The sequence below is a fragment of the Microplitis mediator genome, chromosome 8 (assembly GCF_029852145.1).
Source record: "Microplitis mediator isolate UGA2020A chromosome 8, iyMicMedi2.1, whole genome shotgun sequence".
In the NCBI taxonomy this organism is placed as follows: Eukaryota; Metazoa; Arthropoda; class Insecta; order Hymenoptera; family Braconidae; genus Microplitis; species Microplitis mediator.
The window spans coordinates 11,621,449-11,636,103 of NC_079976.1; the positions used below are offsets into that span (position 1 = coordinate 11,621,449).

Here is a 14,655-nt window from a genome sequence, read left to right on the forward strand (position 1 = left end):
TGTGTTAGTCTATTCGATCTATTGCTTTGTTAAAGAGTTAACGATACTTAAAGCTAAAAAAAAAATTTTATCTCGTGTTATTAAAACGGGAAAATCGAATTTTTCAATGAGCTAGGTGTGTAATCGGCATAGAATTTTTTTTCTTGCGCGAAATTTTTTTTTTTTTGTGTCGAACGATGATTTTTTCCACATGCACTAGAAAAAAAAATGTTGCTTCGAAATGACGCACCCAAATGTATATATATGGGTCATTCCACCAAATAAAATAATTTTTACGGAGCGACCCTCGTCGATTTGGTTCAAACTTTGTGGAGTCGTTCTATATATTAAAAAAAAATATTCTCTGAAAATTTGAGCCTTTTATATGCAGCTGTTTCAAAGTTATGATTTTTTGAATTTTTTAAAAATTAGCACATAACAGTTGTTTATAGGAAAAATTCTCAGCTTTCCAATAAAAATATCCTTTTTTTATTTTATGTTACATAAGACCTGTTAAAATTCGATTAAAGAGGAAAAAACGATTTTTATGACTGTGCGGAGCTTGATACATCTAATTTGATATTTTTTTCTAAAAGCTGAGACTTTTTCTCATACTATATGTAATTTTCACGATGTGCATATTTTTTGTTTAAACAAAATTAAATAAAATATAAACTCTCTATGTTAAAAAAACTTTAATTATTATTTTTTTTGAGGATGTTGATACATTTTTAACACAAATATATTCTAAGCTATCAACAATAGGTGAGATAGGGTGCACTGTTTGTGTTTCTTTCACCGTATTTGACTCCAAGTATCGTACGTCTAAAACATTTATTTTCTATAAAAAGTCATCATTCTCTGATTAAACGAAACGATTCGAAACGATTTGTAATGTTAAATGCCCATTAAAAGGGTGATTCAAAAGTATTCAAAAGCATTAAAAAGTATTCAAAATTTTTTTTCCAATCGTTTTAAGTCGTTTCTTTTAATAAGGGTTGGTTATAACAGTGAAATCAACGCTGGTAAAATTTTAAATAGCCCGGATATATAAATTTTGCGGTGTGAGGATATGTTTTCTGATATGTATCTGCAGTAAAGCTCTGAAAACAAAAATTATAAAACTATTTTTCATAATACAGGATCAATGTTTCAAGTGTAGGAATTAGTAATTTTAACTTTGATTTTTGTGTTTTGTTCAATAGTGATTTCAGACTATTGATGTCATCTGCGTTAATGACAGTTCTGACTTTGTAATCAAGTTTTATAAAAATTTGTGTAAATAATAAATTGTATTTATGGTTTCTGTTTAATTATAAATTGCAAATCATAAGTTACGCGTACACTAATGGTTGATCACACCATTGGACTTAAATTAACTTGATTCTAACTGGCTGCTGACACTGAAAATAATTTTCAATGCAGGTAATCATGAAAAAAATAGTGTGTAACACGAGATGAAACACGACTTCAGATTGCAGTTGATGTCAGCTTTTGCCTATGGCTCGGGCAGCCTACTTTACTCTCGTCTGACATCGTTTTGTTTCATCTCTTGCCACACAATAAACTATTACAGTTTGTTAAAACCATTAAATCAATGACTTGCATTTAAATAATTATTGATTATGTTTAAACAAAAAATATGCACATCGTGAAAACTACATATAGTGTGGGAAAAAGTCTCAGCTTTCAGAAAAAAATATCAAATTAGATGTATCAAGCGCCGCACAGTCATAAAAATCGTTTTTTCCTCTTTAATCGAATTTTAAAAGATTTTCTGTAACATAAAATAACAAATGGATATTTTTATTGGAAAGCTGAGAATTTTTCCTACAAAAAGCTGTTATGTGCTAATTTAAAAAAAAAAATTTTTCCTCCAAAAAGATTGATGAAAAAGTTAAAAACAAAAATTTTTTAAAAATTCAAAAAATCATAACTTGGAAACAGCTGCATATGAAAAGCTCAAATTTTCAGAGAATTTTTTTTTTAATATATAGAACGACTCCACAAAGTTTGAACCAAATCGACGAGGGTTGCCCCGTAAAAATAATTTTTTTTGGTGGAATGACCCATATATATACATAACCAAGTTTTGAGGACACGATTGCGGCTACAGTTCTTATCAGATCTTAATGAAATTTTTCACACTTATTCTATGGGCGATTATCACGGTTAAGTTCGAAGATGGGCTAAATCGGTTGATTAGTTTAGAAGTTATAACTGTTTGAAATTTTCACGATTTTTGAAAAAAATCAGTTTTTATCCACTTTCAAGTTCATATAATTTTAAGACTAATACTCATAGACAATTTCCGTGAAAAGTATCTGAAAGCTTGTCTAATGAGCTTTAATTAATGACCTTGAACTTTATGTTTTGACCATTTCTTCCAATAATTTGATAGCCTTGAATATTTTGATGGAATAAAAAAATGTTGAAAATATGGTTTTCATTTAACATAACTTATGCAATTTCCATTAAAATCCAATTTCGTCAGTTTTATTTTATTATGACCAAAATAACTTGTAAATTTCACAGCTATTTTGTATTTTGATAGTACTTCTTTTATCACTAATGATGTTTCTAACGTACCTGTACACTCTATGATTTATAACCTATACCGTCCCGATGAAAAAAGATTGTATACAATTGTATAGAATTATATATCAATTATATATGGACTATATATAATTGGATAGAAAAAATGGCCCGATCCAATTGTATACAATTTGTATAGAAAATTGTATACAATTCTATACACATTGTATACAATTCTATATACTTATATACAATTCTATACAATTTTATATATTGCAATTATATAGAAATGTATATAATTATATAGAATTGTATATAATTTGTATAAAATTGTATATAATTATATAGACTTGTATACAATTTGTGTAGAATCGTATACAATTTCTATACAGTTTTATACAATTGGATCGGGTCATTTTTTGTATATAATTTTATACAATTGTATAAAATCTTTTTTCATCGGGGTTTTTCAATTCGCGACGGAGACGCGAACAAATTCGGTAAACTGTATGCGGTCACCCACGTGTTATAAATAATAAATAATAATAATAATAAATGACTCAAAATAATAAATAATAATAAACAAAATAATAGTGTGCCTGAACCAGCTCCTCAGGCTAGGTTCGTGCACGCGGGCTCCAGCCCGTTTTTACAAAACGGACAAAAATAATACCAAATCAGGGGAGAGATCACGGGACCAAATTTTGAGCGAGAATGTATGCACCAAGCGGAAATATAACCAAATAAATATAATAAATAAAAATAATAAAGAATAATTATCTCTAAAATATATCCAGGAAATAATCAAACAAATGTTGGCTATCACTGGAATCCTTTTATATTAATTAATTTAAATATATTTATAAATATAAATCCAATAAAATATTACAATACCAAAAATCATTTACTAAACATTAATTCTTCATAATAAATTTCAACAAATTATAATATGCTCATTACAGTCAAATAATAATAATCAAAATCAAGTTAATTGAATTATCCATTGGGGGATTCAAATAACAAATTACAAACTTTTACTCTATGGACTCAATATAAAATGTATATACATAAATATACTAATCTTTTCTTTATTTTATATTATTTACTCTGGGGAGAGAAAGACGCGGGAACTCAAAATATATTTGGCAACATTGGGTTGCATACCATCAAATTATAAAATAAATTTTACCCAGAGAAATAATATTTTAAATACTATTGTAACACAAGGAGTCAAATACGCTATTTTTGTCTATAATTCACTAAGGAATTTATTCGACGCGTCTACGCACGTATACCAAACTTTGGGACATACGGCGAATATACTCAACTTATTATTACAACAATAACTCAGGTTGAATTATTAAACAATTAAATACCGCGATCAACTCTACCGAGGGTCCAGCGATAGCCGATGCAACAAATGATAATACAATTGACTTACCGGCGTTGATAATAATTTACTTCTGGAGTCTATCAGCAATAAACAATATACTTTTAATATAACTAACGGCAACTGGGCCAGAATAACTTTACTTAAAAATTGCGGACAACAACACTTCCTACCTTTACAATAGCCCGGTCCTCTCTAATTATTTTTCTGCGTCGGTTTTCCAAGGGATGGGTATCACTCACGTGTCATCTCCTCTAATGAACTCGGACCTGAAATTATCAATTAAAATTAAATATTTAAAGATATTACCTGATCTGAGTTATATGATAATAATAAATTAAATAATATTATTTATCAATATTCATAAACATAATAATAATTAACCCTTGAAACAATAAAATAATAATTATTTCAGTGCACCACGTGGCGGGAGGGATATATTGATTTTCATTCCCACTATATCGACTTACTCTCCCTTCGGTCGATATTTTCATACAATATATACGCGCACGTGTGCTACTAACTGAAATGAAAATATCGATTAAGTACATTAAATTCAAAATAATTATCAAAACATAAACATAATAAACAATAATATCAATAATTTCTGAATAAATCATAATTAATCATTCATAAAAATGATATAAATACTTAAATAATAATATATTATAATAAATAAATGCGCTTTATTAGCTAGGAGGTGTTGTTAAATTCACGGTGAAATGGGAAAGCGCGCGCAGCGATTCACGTTTGAATCGCTACGTGACATATTAATACTGGTCATTGCGCGATAGCATCCACAGTTCTCATCGGATCTTAATAAAATTTTCCACACTTATTCTATAGGTTATCATCGTAATCAAATTCGAAAATGAGCTAAATCGGTCGATGAGTCTTAGCTGTTTGATATTTTCATGATTTATCGTCAAAATCAGTTTGTATATTCACTGTTGAAGTTCTGATAGACAATGTTAGTAATAAAATTGATAGGCAATTTTAGTAATAAAATTGATAGACAATTTTAGTAGAAAGTATCTTGAAGCTTGTTTAGTAAGCTTTAATTTTTTACCTTAAATTTTATGGTTTGACTCTTTCTTCTAATAATTTGATAGTCTTGATAGTTTTGACATTATCAAGAAAATTAAAAAATGTGGATTTCATTCCGGATAATACATATATTTTTTTTATAATAATTTAATTCCGTCAGTTATATTTCATTGTGAACAAAATAATCTGCAAACTTGACTTGGCGGGAAAGATAAAATTTTGTTAATAGTAATACTGTTAGGTTATAGTCATCATCAAAAAATTAAACAAACATTGTAGGCTATGAATATAGCAATACTTTATTTGCGTAAAGGTTATACTGGTATATTATCTATACAATCTTTTGTCAAATTAACTATCTGAAGTTCTCCGAGAAAGTAAGTCGTTGCCCTTTTTTACCCTCACTCTTAGAAAACGAGCCTAATTTCATGCCATGACTACACACTAACATTTATCACAAGATATTCATGTATGAAATTAACTTATTCGATCGATTGAGTAACAAATCTACCTTCCATTTCAACTGCCGAATGGCTTTTTTTTTTACGTAGGGAAATCTGGGGCTAAAAGTTCCGATCTTAAGGAAATACAAAATATTTCTGGAAAATTGATAATTACACCGGCACACAAAAAAAAATAAGTTCTCTGTACTTTTGACGGGACCGATTTATTCCCATGTATTTTGACCCGCTGAATCCGAATCCGAGGTCCGTTTAACCCGTACACCCTCAGATTTTTAGAAAACTTTAAAAAACCTCAAAAATACACAAAAATCGACCGTTTTTTTAACTTATAAATTTTTTTAACCCTAACTAAGCATGATTTTTATGTATTTCGGTCCTTCACATACTAACCTGAAGTTTATTTATAACATTAGCCATTTAAAGTCTGAGTAAATTCCAGAAAACCCCAAAAAATTGCAAAAAAGCAAAAAAATTCTTAGTATTGTGATGAAAAAAATTTTATAGGGCTAAATAAATAATTATTTCCATGTATGTTTATCTGTCACATATAATTCTCGAACATCCATGGCTCAGACATCTCTAAAATTTTAAATAAATGGCAAAAATTCCCAAAAAATCGAAAAAAATAAAATTTGGTATAACAAAAATCAATTTTTAAATCGAAATAAATAAAAGAAATCATATTGTTCTATCTGTGATATATATATAAAAAATATTTTGGCCTAAAACATAAAAAAATTTACTCTTGTAGAGAAATAAATATAAAATTCTTATTTTCGCGAGCGCTAATTCATTTCATTTGGCACAGTCTAATATGTATATATATATATATACTTTTTTAACGTGTGGTATTTCTGAACCCTACTCAACCAATTATGATAGGTTATGACAAAATTCCTTAACACATTGACCATGAGGTCAAATGCAATAGTTAGATTTTAGAAAAATCTACCTAAAAATTATAGTTAAATTGAAAATACTTTAACTTCGAATTTTTTTTAATTTATCAAAAGAAGCGATTAATGCCCCGATATTGTAGTGGTTATACCACTATCGATCTCGTTACCTTATGAGCAATAATATATAATTAAATACAATACAAGTAACAGAATCAATCATTTTTCGATGTCTTAAATTTTCTTAAGTTCATTTGGATGCAAACAAATACAATCAACGTCTTTTTTTAAGTGTGTGATTCGGCACAGTTGTTATCAGATCCGACTTTGCTAAATATAAAGCTGAAACAGTGGAGTTACATACAACAACAATGAGCAGTTATGATTATCTCTAAAATAAATGGACTGATCATGTTATTGTTCGAAAGCAGATTAGATTTTGGAATCGATTTACCAAGTCGTTCCTGAGAAATTTCAAAAAATCAAGAAGAAATATTTTTTGACCGCTGATGAGCTCTTTTAATTAATCAAAAACCATCCGCAAAAACCATCTAAATCGGTAAATTAATTAAAAAGTTATGAAAAGTTCACACACACACACACACACACACACACACACACACACACACACACACACACACACACACACACACACACACACACACACACACACACAGGCACGCGTGCGCACACTCAAGCATCATTCCGAAAAAGTCAGAATAGCTTCTTAGCACCTCAAAACACCGATACCTGATGCAATTTCGAGTTTCGAAAATCGGGGTAAAAACATAACACCCGAATTTTTCAAAGTTTCTTGGTAAACTTTTGAGCTCTGCGAGGTCAAACAATAATTGTACTGAAAGAACATGCTTTCACATGCAATTGTTTTTTTATGAGCCTTCTCAGCTCTAACAAGTTACGTTTTATGTTAAAGTTTGAAAATTTAGGAATCGAAAATCATTAATGAGCATGTGGTTTTAAATTTTTAGTACTGATTATGTTCAATAAAATAAATAAATCGAGGTAAAAATCAATGTCAGTAATAAAAATAAAGATTTAAGTGAGATTTGACTCAGATCAAAGCAATAATATATAAAATATCCGCGAAACATATTAAAGACTGTGTTTTTTACAATTCCTTGTTGATAATATGATTCAAATTAAAGAACGAGTTAGATGAAATTATATGGGGATCGAAAGAGACCATAAAGGCGAAGAGTTGGTATGATTTTGCACATATTCTAGTACATTGTGGTATGACTTATCCGTAAAACATAACATAAAATGTTATTTTTTTAACATTTTGACGCCAATGTCTTTTGAACTAATCAACCGATTCAAACGTTTGATGTTACAATCGACGCGTATTGTTGAATTCGAGAGCTGGTTGAAATTTGGAATCGATTGGTTCAGCCGTTTCAAAGATATTTGGAAAAAACCGATTTATAGGATTTTGTTCTCCCACGACATTTCATCACTAAATGATCTGATATTTATGTTGGAAGTGGCAATCTACCTGTTTTGATAAAGTCTAAAGCTTATCAAATTTTGAAATCATTTGGTTCAGTTATTTAAAAAATTTTTTGCAAAAAACCGTTTTTCACCATTTCTTTTTACCACGATACTTTTTAGACAAATGATCCGATTTTGATGGTTGATGTGAAATTCAACGCGCTTTAATAAATTTTAAAGCTGATCAGATTTCGGAATTGTTTAATTCAGTTGTTTCAGAATATCCGCAAAAAACTGTTTTTCATAGTTTCTTTCTTCCGTGATATTTGTTAGACAAATAACCCGATTTTGATGGTGGAGGTGAGACGTTCTTGGCGGCAATCGAAAGATTTTATCGAGTTCTAGAGCTGATTAGATTTTGGAATTAATCGATCGGCCAGTTTTCAAAATATAAAAAAAAAACGAAAAAAAATATTTTTTTTTTCTCATTTCCTAAACATCTCAGAGTCTATTTGAATAAATGATCTATAATTATCTGAAAATCTAAGTTCAGAAGGGATCTTTTGAATACCGCAAAAACCATCTAAATCGGTTCATTCACTAAAAAGATACGAGAGGTTTACATCAACATACACACACACACACACACCCACACACACACACACACACACACACACTTACATACATACATACATACATACATACATACATACATACATACATACATACATACATACATACATACATACATACATACATACATACATACATACATACATACATACATACATACATACATACATACATACATACATACATACATACATACATACATACATACATACATACATACATACATACATACATACATACATACATACATACATACATACATACATACATACATACATACATACATACATACATACATACATACATACATACATACATACATACATACATACATACATACATACATACATACATACATACATACATACATACATACATACATACATACATACATACATACATACATACATACATACATACATACATACATACATACATACATACATACATACATACATACATACATACATACATACATACATACATACATACATACATACATACATACATACATACATACATACATACATACATACATACATACATACATACATACATACATACATACATACATACATACATACATACATACATACATACATACATACATACATACATACATACATACATACATACATACATACATACATACATACATACATACATACATACATACATACATACATACATACATACATACATACATACATACATACATACATACATACATACATACATACATACATACATACATACATACATACATACATACATACATACATACATACATACATACATACATACATACATACATACATACATACATACATACATACATACATACATACATACATACATACATACATACATACATACATACATACATACATACATACATACATACATACATACATACATACATACATACATACATACATACATACATACATACATACATACATACATACATACATACATACATACATACATACATACATACATACATACATACATACATACATACATACATACATACATACATACATACATACATACATACATACATACATACATACATACATACATACATACATACATACATACATACATACATACATACATACATACATACATACATACATACATACATACATACATACATACATACATACATACATACATACATACATACATACATACATACATACATACATACATACATACATACATACATACATACATACATACATACATACATACATACATACATACATACATACATACATACATACATACATACATACATACATACATACATACATACATACATACATACATACATACATACATACATACATACATACATACATACATACATACATACATACATACATACATACATACATACATACATACATACATACATACATACATACATACATACATACATACATACATACATACATACATACATACATACATACATACATACATACATACATACATACATACATACATACATACATACATACATACATACATACATACATACATACATACATACATACATACATACATACATACATACATACATACATACATACATACATACATACATACATACATACATACATACATACATACATACATACATACATACATACATACATACATACATACATACATACATACATACATACATACATACATACATACATACATACATACATACATACATACATACATACATACATACATACATACATACATACATACATACATACATACATACATACATACATACATACATACATACATACATACATACATACATACATACATACATACATACATACATACATACATACATACATACATACATACATACATACATACATACATACATACATACATACATACATACATACATACATACATACATACATACATACATACATACATACATACATACATACATACATACATACATACATACATACATACATACATACATACATACATACATACATACATACATACATACATACATACATACATACATACATACATACATACATACATACATACATACATACATACATACATACATACATACATACATACATACATACATACATACATACATACATACATACATACATACATACATACATACATACATACATACATACATACATACATACATACATACATACATACATACATACATACATACATACATACATACATACATACATACATACATACATACATACATACATACATACATACATACATACATACATACATACATACATACATACATACATACATACATACATACATACATACATACATACATACATACATACATACATACATACATACATACATACATACATACATACATACATACATACATACATACATACATACATACATACATACATACATACATACATACATACATACATACATACATACATACATACATACATACATACATACATACATACATACATACATACATACATACATACATACATACATACATACATACATACATACATACATACATACATACATACATACATACATACATACATACATACATACATACATACATACATACATACATACATACATACATACATACATACATACATACATACATACATACATACATACATACATACATACATACATACATACATACATACATACATACATACATACATACATACATACATACATACATACATACATACATACATACATACATACATACATACATACATACATACATACATACATACATACATACATACATACATACATACATACATACATACATACATACATACATACATACATACATACATACATACATACATACATACATACATACATACATACATACATACATACATACATACATACATACATACATACATACATACATACATACATACATACATACATACATACATACATACATACATACATACATACATACATACATACATACATACATACATACATACATACATACATACATACATACATACATACATACATACATACATACATACATACATACATACATACATACATACATACATACATACATACATACATACATACATACATACATACATACATACATACATACATACATACATACATACATACATACATACATACATACATACATACATACATACATACATACATACATACATACATACATACATACATACATACATACATACATACATACATACATACATACATACATACATACATACATACATACATACATACATACATACATACATACATACATACATACATACATACATACATACATACATACATACATACATACATACATACATACATACATACATACATACATACATACATACATACATACATACATACATACATACATACATACATACATACATACATACATACATACATACATACATACATACATACATACATACATACATACATACATACATACATACATACATACATACATACATACATACATACATACATACATACATACATACATACATACATACATACATACATACATACATACATACATACATACATACATACATACATACATACATACATACATACATACATACATACATACATACATACATACATACATACATACATACATACATACATACATACATACATACATACATACATACATACATACATACATACATACATACATACATACATACATACATACATACATACATACATACATACATACATACATACATACATACATACATACATACATACATACATACATACATACATACATACATACATACATACATACATACATACATACATACATACATACATACATACATACATACATACATACATACATACATACATACATACATACATACATACATACATACATACATACATACATACATACATACATACATACATACATACATACATACATACATACATACATACATACATACATACATACATACATACATACATACATACATACATACATACATACATACATACATACATACATACATACATACATACATACATACATACATACATACATACATACATACATACATACATACATACATACATACATACATACATACATACATACATACATACATACATACATACATACATACATACATACATACATACATACATACATACATACATACATACATACATACATACATACATACATACATACATACATACATACATACATACATACATACATACATACATACATACATACATACATACATACATACATACATACATACATACATACATACATACATACATACATACATACATACATACATACATACATACATACATACATACATACATACATACATACATACATACATACATACATACATACATACATACATACATACATACATACATACATACATACATACATACATACATACATACATACATACATACATACATACATACATACATACATACATACATACATACATACATACATACATACATACATACATACATACATACATACATACATACATACATACATACATACATACATACATACATACATACATACATACATACATACATACATACATACATACATACATACATACATACATACATACATACATACATACATACATACATACATACATACATACATACATACATACATACATACATACATACATACATACATACATACATACATACATACATACATACATACATACATACATACATACATACATACATACATACATACATACATACATACATACATACATACATACATACATACATACATACATACATACATACATACATACATACATACATACATACATACATACATACATACATACATACATACATACATACATACATACATACATACATACATACATACATACATACATACATACATACATACATACATACATACATACATACATACATACATACATACATACATACATACATACATACATACATACATACATACATACATACATACATACATACATACATACATACATACATACATACATACATACATACATACATACATACATACATACATACATACATACATACATACATACATACATACATACATACATACATACATACATACATACATACATACATACATACATACATACATACATACATACATACATACATACATACATACATACATACATACATACATACATACATACATACATACATACATACATACATACATACATACATACATACATACATACATACATACATACATACATACATACATACATACATACATACATACATACATACATACATACATACATACATACATACATACATACATACATACATACATACATACATACATACATACATACATACATACATACATACATACATACATACATACATACATACATACATACATACATACATACATACATACATACATACATACATACATACATACATACATACATACATACATACATACATACATACATACATACATACATACATACATACATACATACATACATACATACATACATACATACATACATACATACATACATACATACATACATACATACATACATACATACATACATACATACATACATACATACATACATACATACATACATACATACATACATACATACATACATACATACATACATACATACATACATACATACATACATACATACATACATACATACATACATACATACATACATACATACATACATACATACATACATACATACATACATACATACATACATACATACATACATACATACATACATACATACATACATACATACATACATACATACATACATACATACATACATACATACATACATACATACATACATACATACATACATACATACATACATACATACATACATACATACATACATACATACATACATACATACATACATACATACATACATACATACATACATACATACATACATACATACATACATACATACATACATACATACATACATACATACATACATACATACATACATACATACATACATACATACATACATACATACATACATACATACATACATACATACATACATACATACATACATACATACATACATACATACATACATACATA

The 14,655-nt window shown here is 27.5% G+C and overlaps 1 protein-coding gene across 3 annotated transcripts in view; it reads right to left on the reverse strand.

The window, feature by feature from the left end:
* Positions 1 to 14,655, reverse strand: part of LOC130672897 (lachesin) — a 670,825-nt gene that overhangs the window by 528,752 nt on the left and 127,418 nt on the right. For 2 of the 3 annotated variants that reach the window (XM_057477672.1, XM_057477670.1), the window contains exon 2: positions 4,078 to 4,173. The gene's annotated coding sequence lies outside the window, so the exon portion shown is untranslated. Of the gene's footprint in view, positions 1 to 3,955; positions 4,174 to 14,655 lie in introns of those variants that run through there. The other variant, XM_057477671.1, reaches the window with a different exon arrangement.